At 40.8% G+C, this 12,042-nt stretch overlaps 1 protein-coding gene across 1 annotated transcript in view; it reads left to right on the forward strand.

Annotated features, from left to right (window-relative positions):
• Positions 1-12,042, forward strand: part of SEC13 (SEC13 homolog, nuclear pore and COPII coat complex component) — a 225,499-nt gene that overhangs the window by 3,296 nt on the left and 210,161 nt on the right. The window lies entirely within an intron of this gene.

Genomic DNA, 12,042 nt, shown 5'->3' on the forward strand with positions numbered 1-12,042 from the left:
AAATATGTGACAGATGTGGTAATCTTGGAAATGCGCCTGGGAGGCCATAGTGGTTGCTCTGTTAGCTTACATAAAGCACTCAGATGAAGTTACAGAGTACTTGCCTTGGATTGGAATCTGGAATGAAGGTTAGGAAAGAAGGATATTTTGCTTGCCTTCCTGTGCACAGGTGCTGGCATAGTGGTATCTGCTCCCAGAAAGGAGCAGTCTCGTTAGACCATATCCATGTGATGTACAAAAGTAGCAGAGCTGGGTGGCATATGCCTTGTTGCTCTGCAGGTTTATCCCACCCAGGTAACAAGAGATGGACAACCTGGGCTGCTTCCCTAGCATAGAAAGCCACCAGCATGCACAGTTGTATTTTCTTGGGGGCTTTTAGCTGTCTGTACATATTCTAAACCTGGAATGAGGAAGCTGGTTAACTGCCTTGGTATGGGCTTAGAGGAGGCCAGTGTGCACAGATAACATCTGTTCCTTCTGTAAACTACTTGGACACGATTATCCCTTATTTGATGTAGATGCCAACGTTCCAGGGAGTTGGTGGTCTTGTCAATTAATGGTAGGCTGCAGTGAAAGGCAGTGAACACGCCCCTCTCTGGCTTTCAGAAGAGACATTCATTAGTAGGTTTTGTTTAAAAAGGAAAGCTAATTGTGCTGAAGGTAGCTACCTGACTGAATTATTCATCATGCCACATTGTTTTACAGGATGTATTTAGCAGACAAGACACTAAGCTCCAGTGATTCAGGCTAAGGTGAGACTGGAGGGGCACAGATCTGTCCTACCTCCCTGTCTGGCTTAAAACAGCCTGATGGTGTTCCTGTAACAGGAAGGTAGAATGGGCTGTGAACTGTGATGGGCAGCAAAGTGCTGTGGTTGGGAAGGGGAATCCCTAAGTTCCCTGAAGGAATTCCTCCATCATTACTTGCAAACAGAGCTGGGGCCAGGGATTGGCATCTTGGTGAGATTCTCTGCTATGAGTGGGCAGAAGTTGGTGCAGCACACTTCAAATGTGTTTGTCAGTCTGCCTGGGCAGCGTTATTTGGCTGTGGCAGTGTGCAAAAGTAGCATTGGGCAGAAGGGAAGAGCACTGTTTCCTGTAAGCTGCTTTCATGGAAACTGTAGGAACGCACCAGGAGGGAAGTGGTTTGCTGAGCTGCCCATTGCCACCTCAGTGGTGCTTTACCCAGTGTACCAGGGATGTGTATTCTGTACCTCAACTTGGTGCGTATTTTTGATTGTACATAAATAAGTTATGATCTCCATAATCCTATCTATTAAGAGTGCGCATTTCCCAAAAAAGCTTCCATTTTCTGAAAATAGAACAATTCCTGCAATATCTCTGAATACCTGTAAGAATACATAGATTGCATGTTTCCCTGAGTGTATGTCCCTAAAGAGAGTATTAGTGTTTATTACCTTAACTGTAAGATGATGTTGACCTACCTTTGTAAAACATTGAGTTTAATGAAAAAATATAAGTGTTGTAGTTTAATTATTCAAACTCATATAACTAAAAGTGAATACTAAAGCATGGAGTGCAAGGAGGTTTGAGTATAAGGTAAAGTTTTCTTTTGATATAAAGAAGTGGTCTGAAAGGTGAAATTGTGTACATTAGAGAACGTTGCATTAAAACTGTTCTACAGGGTATCTAAAAAGCTCAAAGAACATTAAAGGACAGTGCAGTGTTGAGATGGATGTTACTGCCGTTGATTCAGCTGGTGGGATGGGTTGTGACACAAAGTTTGCAGATACCTACTTACAGTTTCTTCAGGCATACATCTGGTAAATTTCAGTATTTTGGATTTGTGTGAGCTGATGGTGTCATTAACAAATCCCATAGTGGCCTTTGTACTGAAGGTGTTGGCTATTTTTTTCCTGGAGGCCAGTTGCCATGATGATTATCCTGAGGGCAAATAAATGTGTTTTTTGTGATTCCCAGTTACACTAGTTTTGAGCAAAAGGACTGTGGCCTTTTCTGGGTTTGCTGGAAGTGCTGTACCCATAGCACTCTGTGTTTGTAAGTCACTGCCTGCTGAACAAGCATTTCATGCTTTAGTGGGTCATGGTCATAAGGTGTAGTGTCGCTTGTCTGTGAGAAGCAGTGAGTGTCCTTGCTATGATCCTGAGGCCGAATAGCAGTTTAAAATGGGAGTAATGGACACAGAGCCACTTTGGGTCAGAATCTGTTAAGACTGGATGTGTCCCATTCAGGCCAGTGATGGCTGACTGACTGGTAAGGCAAAAGCTCTGGTGAAAGCCAGTCCCTCCAAGGTGTGTGGGGCTGTGGTCCTTCCCTGTGCTGGCTTTCAGCTGGGGTAGCCTCTAGGTCCGGTTGCTGCTGATTTATATTAAATGTTTTGTGGAGGAAGATACTCTCTGTATATGTGAGCCTTTGGTTAGTTGGCATTGGATACCTGTGAGAAGTTTGGCTTCTTGGGCTGCAGGGGCATCCTGTGGTGAGAGAAGCAGAGGTGGAGGCTGTGTCGAGTGGCTACTTGCTGCTCTGCAGGGCAGTTCCAATGCTGGTCATGCTTTTGCTGCAGGAGTTAGTTCTCACCTGGATTGTTGTACTGAAATTTTTGATTCTGGTTTACTGAAGTCCTTTAAATGCTTCAGGTGTAAATCCAGTCTGTGGGAGAAGTACTGGGTCCAGTACTGTACAATCTATTAATAACATATTAATAGGGTCAAGTGAAGAATTTTGTAGGTGATGCAAGTTGGGAAGTTGCTAGACCTGATGATTGTGTTGCCATTCAGAGGCACCTGGATAAGCTTGAGGAATAGGCAGGCAGGAACCTCATGAGGTTCAGCAAAGGGAAACAGGAAGGTGTGCACCTGGGGAGGACCCACCCCATGTAGCTAGTGTTCTATAGCCACCCATGTACCTGTACTGAGGGCCTTGACCCTGCAAAGCTGCTCTGCAGCTAGCAAACGCGTGTTCTGGCAGAAACCCAAGTTGCACAACGGCTCTGTAAGGAGCCATTAACGTGGGTCTTGGTTTTGGCTCTGATTATAAGCCTGCACCTTCTCAGTGGTAGCTGAATTTCAGCCTTATTTCAAATAAGTCTGCTCCCTTTTTGTGCTGCTTTGGGTAAATATTTGTGGGTTTTTTAATGTGGACTCTGCTATGAATGTGGGAGGAAACCCTGATTTTGGCTGAGGTTTTAAATGCCTAACTGCTTGATTCCCATTGGCAACAAAGTAGTCAAGCCAAATTTCTTTATACCAAATGACTGTCTCTGTGCAGCTGGATGTGGAGGTGGATATTGAAGAGCAGCATATTTGTGAGTGGCTGCTTTGCTGTGTTTGTGCAGTTTGTGTGTGTGGCTCTGAAATGCATGATAATATCTAATAGAAGAAAAGGACTGTAAATGTGTGCATCAGTATTTTTATTGGAGAAGTCCAAAACGTGCACAAAGCAAGGAATTCAATTCACAAGTCTGTGTGGTAGCAGTTGATGGATGGCTAACATGGGTCCTGTTCCAAATCGTGTTGCTCTGCTGGGATAGGGATTTGTGGCTGTGCTGGGCTGGCTTTTTGGCCGCTGAGAAGTGGCCTGGCAGTATGTCTGTGCTGCAGGGCACGTGCCCATGGCTCTGCTCACACGGTGTCGGTGACATACACGGGCCAGTCTGATGCTGTTCCTACTTGTTTGGGTACACAGGAATGCACTTAGATTGTTCCATGTCTCAAGCTCTGCTTGAGCCTACCTGAGGCTGGGAGAAGCAGCTGTAATGAGTCAAGTCAAAAACACCTCATGCATGTCTCCTATTCCTGTTGTCACTGATAGCAGGTTGTTAACACTGAGAGCAGTTAACACTGTGGATGGGGGTAGTCTCTTACTGATAGGTCCTCCCAGCCTCCTGCAAGTGCTGACTGAAGGACTTCAAGTAGTGTTTGATGGGCAACCTGAACATCTTGTTTGTAGATCTTGTTTCCTCCCAGTCTTGCTGGGAGGAATATGCTAATGCTTGATTAGAAAAGGCCATGTGAACAATCCAGCCCCAGATTAAGGCCACTACAGTTAAGCTAATACAATTTTTTAAGAGTTGCACTTAAGTCAAAGTTCCCTAGACTAGCAGTCTAGAAGAGGGATCTGGAAGGAGAGTTTTCTTCTGAAGGGCAGGGTGAAGCTCTCAGTGGTTGAGCAGCATAAATGGGCAGAGTGTAGCAATGGTTATTGACTTCTGGTTGGAATTTCTGTCTTGACAGATTGATGTCACGTTTTAAACAATACTGGTAGAAAGACCTGGTTTTGAGTCATGGGGGAGGGGGGTATCTTACCATTCTGTGTGAGGTTAGTTCTTTTTTCTTTTGCGAGTCCTTGTAAATACAATACTTTCCAAAATTCAGGGCTAAAAGCACATGTTAAAATCACACGTAGTATGGGGTGTGGGTTGGTGGTAGATGACATCTTTCTTTACAAGCCTGCTAATTTAACTTGTTTTAACCTCCTTACAACTGCAAGCCTGGAATAAACCTTTCTTTTAGAACTAGAGTTGCTAAATCTTGCCAGCTTCTCTGCTGGCATTATCACAGATAATTTTGCTGTAAATTAAAATGAGAGGCCATGTCTTCTTTTCTTTATATTACTAGCATGCTTGGAAGTCTCTCTTTATACCAGAAATAGCTGTAGTATAACTTTTTGTCTTCCCTTGGAAGTGGAATGAAAATACCTGTATTTCCACTTTGTGGTTCTCTTGTTTCTGACATTTGAGTCAGCTTTGAAACACAGAAAATGGCAGTGTCTCTTGGCACAAAGGCAGCGAGGAGATAAGAGCAGCTTTGATCTCTCCCCTCCACCCCTTCCTCTCTTGAAAAGATCCTGCCAAAATTCTTGCCATGGCCTAGTATTGTTGCATTTTTCAGAGACTGAAGAATCAGATCCAGATGATATGAATGTTAATAGGAAAAGTCAATAGTATCAGTGCAGCTAACCAGGAAGATATTTGAGATGCTTCAAGGAATTAAATCTATTTTTGTCTTTGTGGAAGACCCATTATTTTGTTGCTTGACACTTCTTCAGTCTTTTCCTTTATGGGAGGTAGTTTCTCTGTTTGCAAAATGCAGTATTTGAACTGTGGAAGTGAAATCACTTGTATTCTGATGAGTCCTTGCTGAAGCTCGCAGTGAGTTCCTGTTTCTGCAGCTGTTGTGTCCATAGCATCAGATACAACGGTTTTGATAACACCATTTTGAGGTAACTGTGTACTCTGTCTATTTCCTCTCTTTAATCTTATCCCAGAATTGTTATGACCAGGTCTATGGTCACATTTGTCCCTCAGTCCTGTCTTACTTCAAATAAGAGTTAATTGTTTTTGTATTGGTTCATATCACAGCCCTGGAAATATGTGTCTACAAAAGCTAAAATGGGATGCCGTGCTGTGGTACTGAAAATGAGCCCCAGGGGACAAAAGAGGTTGGAAAATCTTTAAATTGCTATTTCTGTTGTACTTCTTGTATTGTGAAAGGACAGCTTCAGATACCTGCTTGGACCGTGGCTGGAGATGTCACTTTGGTGTTCTTCAGTGAAGCCCTGAGTTCAGAGCATGCACTTGACTGGTTTGTAGGACATGTAAATATGGGTGCAGTATTTTTCCCTTTTGCAAAAAGCAGAGATGTTTTTCAGGAAATGCTGCTGTTTGGCTTAGCTTCAATTTGGTTTTGAGGAAGAGTAGGTGAGGATGTCACTTTTCCGAAAGAGGCCACTAAATTAAGTGGAAATGTCAACTGTTAGCCGTCCTGTGGCGGACCACACAGTTTTGAATTACAGGTTTCCTCTTGAGCCTGTAAAGCAAACTGTCTTTATAATAATACTTTGTCCAGTTTGTTTTTCTTCTAAAATCCCTGCAGACTGCATTTTTAGTGTTGTCTCCCAACTTTTAAGTATGTTCACAAAAAAATTTCAAGAAAATATATATGATGTATGTAATTGTCTATATCAACTAATCAGAAGACTGTAGTTAAATCTTTATTTAACATTCATTTAGCTTTCTTGAGGCACTGGTTTTATTAATTTGATGGAAAATAACCTCCACGTAGCCTTTTCTGGGAAAGACTATTTTTAAGTGGTTTGAGTATGTTCCAGTTATACTGCTGTACACTATTCATAAATGAATTTGAAGGTAGCAGCAGTAGAAATCATGGAAGGATAACATTAACCTTATAAGAGTAAATTTTAAGTTTGGTTTTCTGCTGTAAAAGTATGACATAGGCAGTTTCTTGATGTTTCTGTGGGGGCTTTTTTCACCTGAAAACTAGGGAAGTAATTGTAACTCAGCATAAGGTAGGAACATTCCAAGGGTGAATTCAGAAACTACTCACATCTTATGGTAATATAAACCTAGAATTACTTTATGTAGCTAAAGAATTAATCAAGGATGAAGCTCTGCTAAGCTGTGGAACCTGCAGCATTGCCCCACAGTCAGACTCTATGGCCCACCGGCTCTAGATGCAGCAGTGCAGTTGGGAAAGGCTTCTGATATTCTGATAAATGGACAGGTCATCAGCTACAGGAATACAGCTGAAATGTTTTGCTTTGATTTTCAGGTGAGGTTTTAATATATCGCAGACTCAGAATGATTATGTACTGGTACCTCATTTTGGAGAAGTGTTTCTCCAAAAGACTTTACTTCATAGCTTTGTTTCAAACAGTGTAACCACTGAGTTACTGAATGTTCAGAGAGGGGTGGAAAAGATGTCAGTGGCAATTGGTTGTACTGCAAAGCAGCAGAACCGTTTCTGAAAACCAGTCGCTAACTTTAAACCACTTTGAATTATTATTACTCAAATAAACATGGAAAATTGCCTCATCTTTGATTATGTTGTCTATGGTCCTTAGATGTCAACTTCTAACTTTGCAGAAGAGCCAGCAGTTTTTATTCTACACTGAAAGCAATGACTAAGCAATACCATAGGGCATCAGTAATGTAGAGGTTGCCCACAGGTGGTATTGAAAGTACTTGAATCTGATGTGGGTGTACTCAGGAAGATGTTTCTTAAAAAGAAATTGAAAGGAGGAAGGGATCTGTCACTCCCTCAGAGAATGTTTGGTATATGCTCTGTGAGTGACAGTAAGTGAAGTTTTCTCTTATTTACAGCATTAATATTTGAGCTTTCAGGACCATAAACTGTGTACATCTGTTCTGCTGGTCAGTGGTATTATATACAAAGGTAGGTATTATAGGAAGGAAGTGTTTCAACAGGATGTGGATCTGAGAAGGGGCTGATATTGAAAGATCACCTTCTTGTATGTCTGAGCATGCTGCCCTTGCACATGTGAACCATTAATGGATACAGTGGTAGAAATGGTGAACTCTTTTTGGTGTGCCAAAGCATAAAATCTTCTGCTGATGAAACCTTTGAAGTTGCCATTTTTTACTGTGTATGGGAAGGCATGGGAAAAAGTTACTCTCCCTCCCCACCCCCACTTCAGGGACGAGGAGGAGGACAATTCTTAAATGTCCATTGAATGACCTCAGGGATCGGCTCTCACTCCTTTTTCCTTGTAACATACTCACCTCTGAGAAGCAAAGTTCCTGGTCTGTGTAGAGCTATTTTAGGCTAGTGAGGATTTTAGGAGAAATATTTCATGTTTTGTATGGCATGAGACACAGTGCCATTTTTGTCCCTGAATATCTTAAAAATCATGTAATTCATACCTAAACACAGTACAAGCCTTTTCCTTTAATGGCTCTCAGCCGTACTCCCTTTCTGGTCTTGGCCTGGGAGGGTCTTTGGGTATCTATATATCATGTTTCTGGTTTTTCTTTTGGACTTCAGTAGAATTAAAAAAATACTTTCTTGGGTGAATTTTGGAGGAGGAGGATGAGGAAGAATTATCTATGTAAAACTGTAGGTATCTTTTCCAATAAAATAGTAATGTTTTCTGTTTTCTTTCTGCCTGTATTCTGCCATTTACCTAAGGTATTTGTATTCAATTATTTCTTGTATGTCTTCTTCTTCCATTCTGGGCCAAATTTTCCGCTCAGACTTTTTCATATACACATTTCTCCAGATATTGGAAAGTCATGTTACTATCCAGTTGTTTTTCTTGAGTCAAATTACTTACTCTGTTACTGGTGTCTTCCTCTTTAAGTGTTTTCCAGATGACAGCCCCCTTGAATTTCACACCCATTCTGGTTTCTCATGAGTTCTTTTTACTGATAGGATTAGCTGTTAACACCCAGGGCTTTCTCTCCTGATTTGTACTGCTGAGCAATGATGCTTTTAAAATATCTTAATACTCCTTTGGTGATAAATAATTTGCTAGGGTTCCCAATTCCTGTAATAGGTGTGTGCTTTCCAGTGTGTGACTGTTGCTTCTTTAGACTTGCTAAACTATTTGCCTGGATACAGACTCCATTTTGGGATGGGTTTCTGAAAATAATCAGGAATTTCTCAAACTAAACTGGGTTGTTTCTTAGTAAAAATCACTTCTATTCTGAAACAACTGAAAATGCTTTTCTTTTACCAAATAGGATGAGCAGATCCCTGCTAACTGTGATGACAAGTCTATAATGAGCTGTTAAATTGACCTGTTTATGGAATAAAAGAAATGTGAGAATTAAATAGCTAATTTTACTTCAGAATTATTGTTAAGGATTCATGGTGTTCAAATATGGCATAAGGAAAGGTATTTGAAATATTCAATGAAAAGGCAGGATTTTTCCTCTTTCCTTTCATTGAAAATAATTTTTCTTCCCCATTTCTGCAGCCCAGATCATGTCTATGCTTTGTAAGTATCAAGAAGTGAAGGAATTTTGATTCACCCCATACAATAGTTCAGAAGAAAATGGAGCTTCTGACAGAAAATGGGAATTTTGGTGGTGTGTCAGTGAGGGCTGTGATTTACACGGGGGGCACTACAGGTAGTTTTGGTGCTAATGCCACCTGTGGGCACTCTGGGACACAGATTCTGAACTATGGCAGTTGTGAAGCTGTTTGAGCCAAAAGTAGCTGCTGATCTGCAGGTCCTGTAGTGCTGTAGATCATATCTCTGAAGACCTTGCTGACAAAAGGTCTATATTACTATAAATGAAAATAACATTAAAACTTAAAACAAGAAGACAAAGGGACTGAAGTTCTATTAATGACCAGTACTTCACACATTATGTTAGTTCAACACTCATGCTAGCATATAGAAATGGGATTTCTTCTATATGAAGATCTTTTTCAAAAATGCATTCATTCATTTTATCTAAGTTCCTAATATTTGCTGTCACTACTTCCTTCACATTCTAGCATCCCACTTCAGTGGATCTGAGTAACCCTTTCTTCCTCTCTTACTGTCTTGGAAGTGGGAATCTGATGTGGAATACAACAGTCAAAATACCCCAGTTGTGCAGAGCTCTTGTAGTGTTCCTCTGAAATATAGTGTACTCCCTGCTTTCAAGAGCTGGTTGAATTAATTTTCATATTTGGAAAGTCTGGGTGATCTGGCTGTGTTTCAGCTGGCTGGAGAAGCGCGGTCACCGTGTCTGCTCTCAGCTGTCCTCTTGTCATCTCCTGGCAAGCACCTGGCAGTGGGTTGTTGGCAGGAATGTCCAGGCAGGAGCTGCCAGGACAGGAGCTGTCCATGCCCGCTGCCATGGGCTGTGCCAGGTGCAGGTGTGTTTGATTGCTCACAGATTTTACTCCTGTCAGGTGAACACCAGGTAAACAAGAGCCAGCCGTTTGACCTGTGCTGGGGGTGTTGAATGACTGAATAGGAGAAGAAAAAATCTGTATGATGCAGACTGACCTTGCAGGCTGGAGCCCTGGCGTCTTCCTCGGCTTTCAGCATGTGGTGTTGGCCATAAACCCCAAGAGAAAATGCTCCTTCACAAGAACTTCTCGATTAACTCTATAATATTCAGTTTTAACTTCAGTCATATTTGTATCCCTTCCATTATTTGAAAGAATTTAAAATAGGACAGCTTCCAGGGGCACTGGCATTTCAATGGAAAAAAAATTGCTATTAAAAAAATACTGAAGTTGAAATCATGCTCTCACTTTGTTGTTTGTATATATTTTTCCTCCCATTTCCAAAATTGTATCTCATACCAAGTTTCTTTTGCAGTTCTGTTCAGTGGAGGGACTGCTGTGGGTCAGCCATGCTAAAGGGCAAATGATGGAGGCAAGTACAAGTTTATCCTCTCACTGTTATCTGGTGTTGATTTTGCCAGTTTTTCCTTTTGAACTGTTACGTTTCCCAGGGTTCCTGGGAAATAATTGCACAAATGAAGGACTGTATTAGAATGTTTTGGGATGTAATAATTTTATAACATCTGTTCAGTTGGCTGTATATGGAATTGTGAATTTTGTTCCTGATCTAGTATACTCTTGTACAAATAAGAAATGTGTGGTTTTGAGCTTTATGCTATAAAATATTGTTTCCTCCCACTAACGGAATATAAAGGTGGTTTTAAGTAGAGAAAACAAAAGTGAGCACAAAAGTTGAATCCTAATGCAAATAAGTGTGCTAATTAATTCTGAAGATTCATAAATCTTCATATTGAAGGGTATTTTTCCCCCAAAAAGTAGATACTAGAACAAATTAGTAGTTGTAAGGCTCTTCATACCAGATGTGTAATTTACAAAGCTCATTTCAGGCTCACAACAGACTCATCCTATGGAAATAGAAATAGGAGATGACTACAAAGCTCCTATTAGGAGCCTCTCAGAGGCGGCAGTTTCAGAAATCTGTCCCAGAATACACAGGGTGACTGTGCCTTGTTTGTGAGCTCACTGTGGGCTGGTTTGTTTCAGATTGGTTTGTAGACTGCCATGGGGTTACTTTTAAGTAGGGTAATTTTTTCTAGCAGATAATGTATGGAGCTTCAGTTAGACTCAAGTGGTGTTCTTTAAGACTACCAGCATTACCAGTGGTAATGTGAATAGAGAGCGTGCAGGAAGTCAAAGAGATCCGGGCTGGAGTGTATACTGGTCATCTTGGATAGGAACTGCAGTTCTTCAGTGAGTCCTGACTGAAAAATAAATACCAAGTGAATTAGCTAAAATGCAAAAAAGGCAGTTATGAGTCAGCTGTCAGCTTTGTATTTTACACACCAAATAGTTTTGGGACTCCTGCTTTTTTAGATGGTGAGATTTGTTCACTTTGTTCATTTGGTCTGTTGGTTAAAAATGAGCACCTAGTTTTGTGATTTTTTTGTCCCAAAACATAAAATGAGTGGAGACCTGTAATCTAGCTTTCTGCAAAACCTGTTACTTGAGGGGGAAACAAAAACAGATTAAGAAAGAGCAAGCTCAGAAGTCAAAGCATACTACTAGACATAAAGGCACTTAAATTCGTTTAAGAAAGTGTTAAGTAGGTAAGTATGTTGTTGGCACATCTTTTTTTCTTCTGCCGCACAATTGCTGCATGAATGTGGGTAAATATATTTTATTCCTTTACACTTAGTGTGTTACTGATTATACTGGCTAGTATATTTAGACTCAATCCTTGTAGCATCTTCAAAGTACTGAGATAAAATCCTGCATGATTCCAGTGTTCTGCTTTCTGTAAGTTCTGAGTTTCTTCTTGCCTCCAACTAATAGCAGTGACACTTGTAAAAAAGAAAGAAAGAGTCAGCTCTTCTGATATTTTTGGATGGCAATTTGGAAAGCATTTTGGAATATCTGTTTAACCCATTGTGTTAGGCTTCAGATGCATTCCATTCAGATGCACAAATTGAGAGCACTCCAATTGTAAACTCAATGCATTATGTTTCTGCAGCTGTTTTAGCATAGAAATGAACACTCAAATCCCAAATATGTTGAGCTTCAAATAATTATTTTCTAAAGCACAAACTGCTTTCTGCCAAGATTGAGGTAGACCTCTGTGAGCTGATTTCTCTATTTATAGACGCCTAATCAAAGTTTTCTCCTGCCAAAAATAGTGGTCAGCTTCTGAGCATGTGATCTCATGGTGCTGATGTAAAACTCTTTCAGTTACTGTGTCTTTCCTTCCTCCCTTCCTTCCCCATATCTTTGCTGACCTTCTCCTGTGGTTGTTGCTATACAAGTGCTGAGCTTCACTGTTATGCAATCCAGTCCTGCCT

The sequence above is a fragment of the Cinclus cinclus genome, chromosome 12 (assembly GCF_963662255.1).
Source record: "Cinclus cinclus chromosome 12, bCinCin1.1, whole genome shotgun sequence".
Classification (NCBI taxonomy): domain Eukaryota; kingdom Metazoa; phylum Chordata; class Aves; order Passeriformes; family Cinclidae; genus Cinclus; species Cinclus cinclus.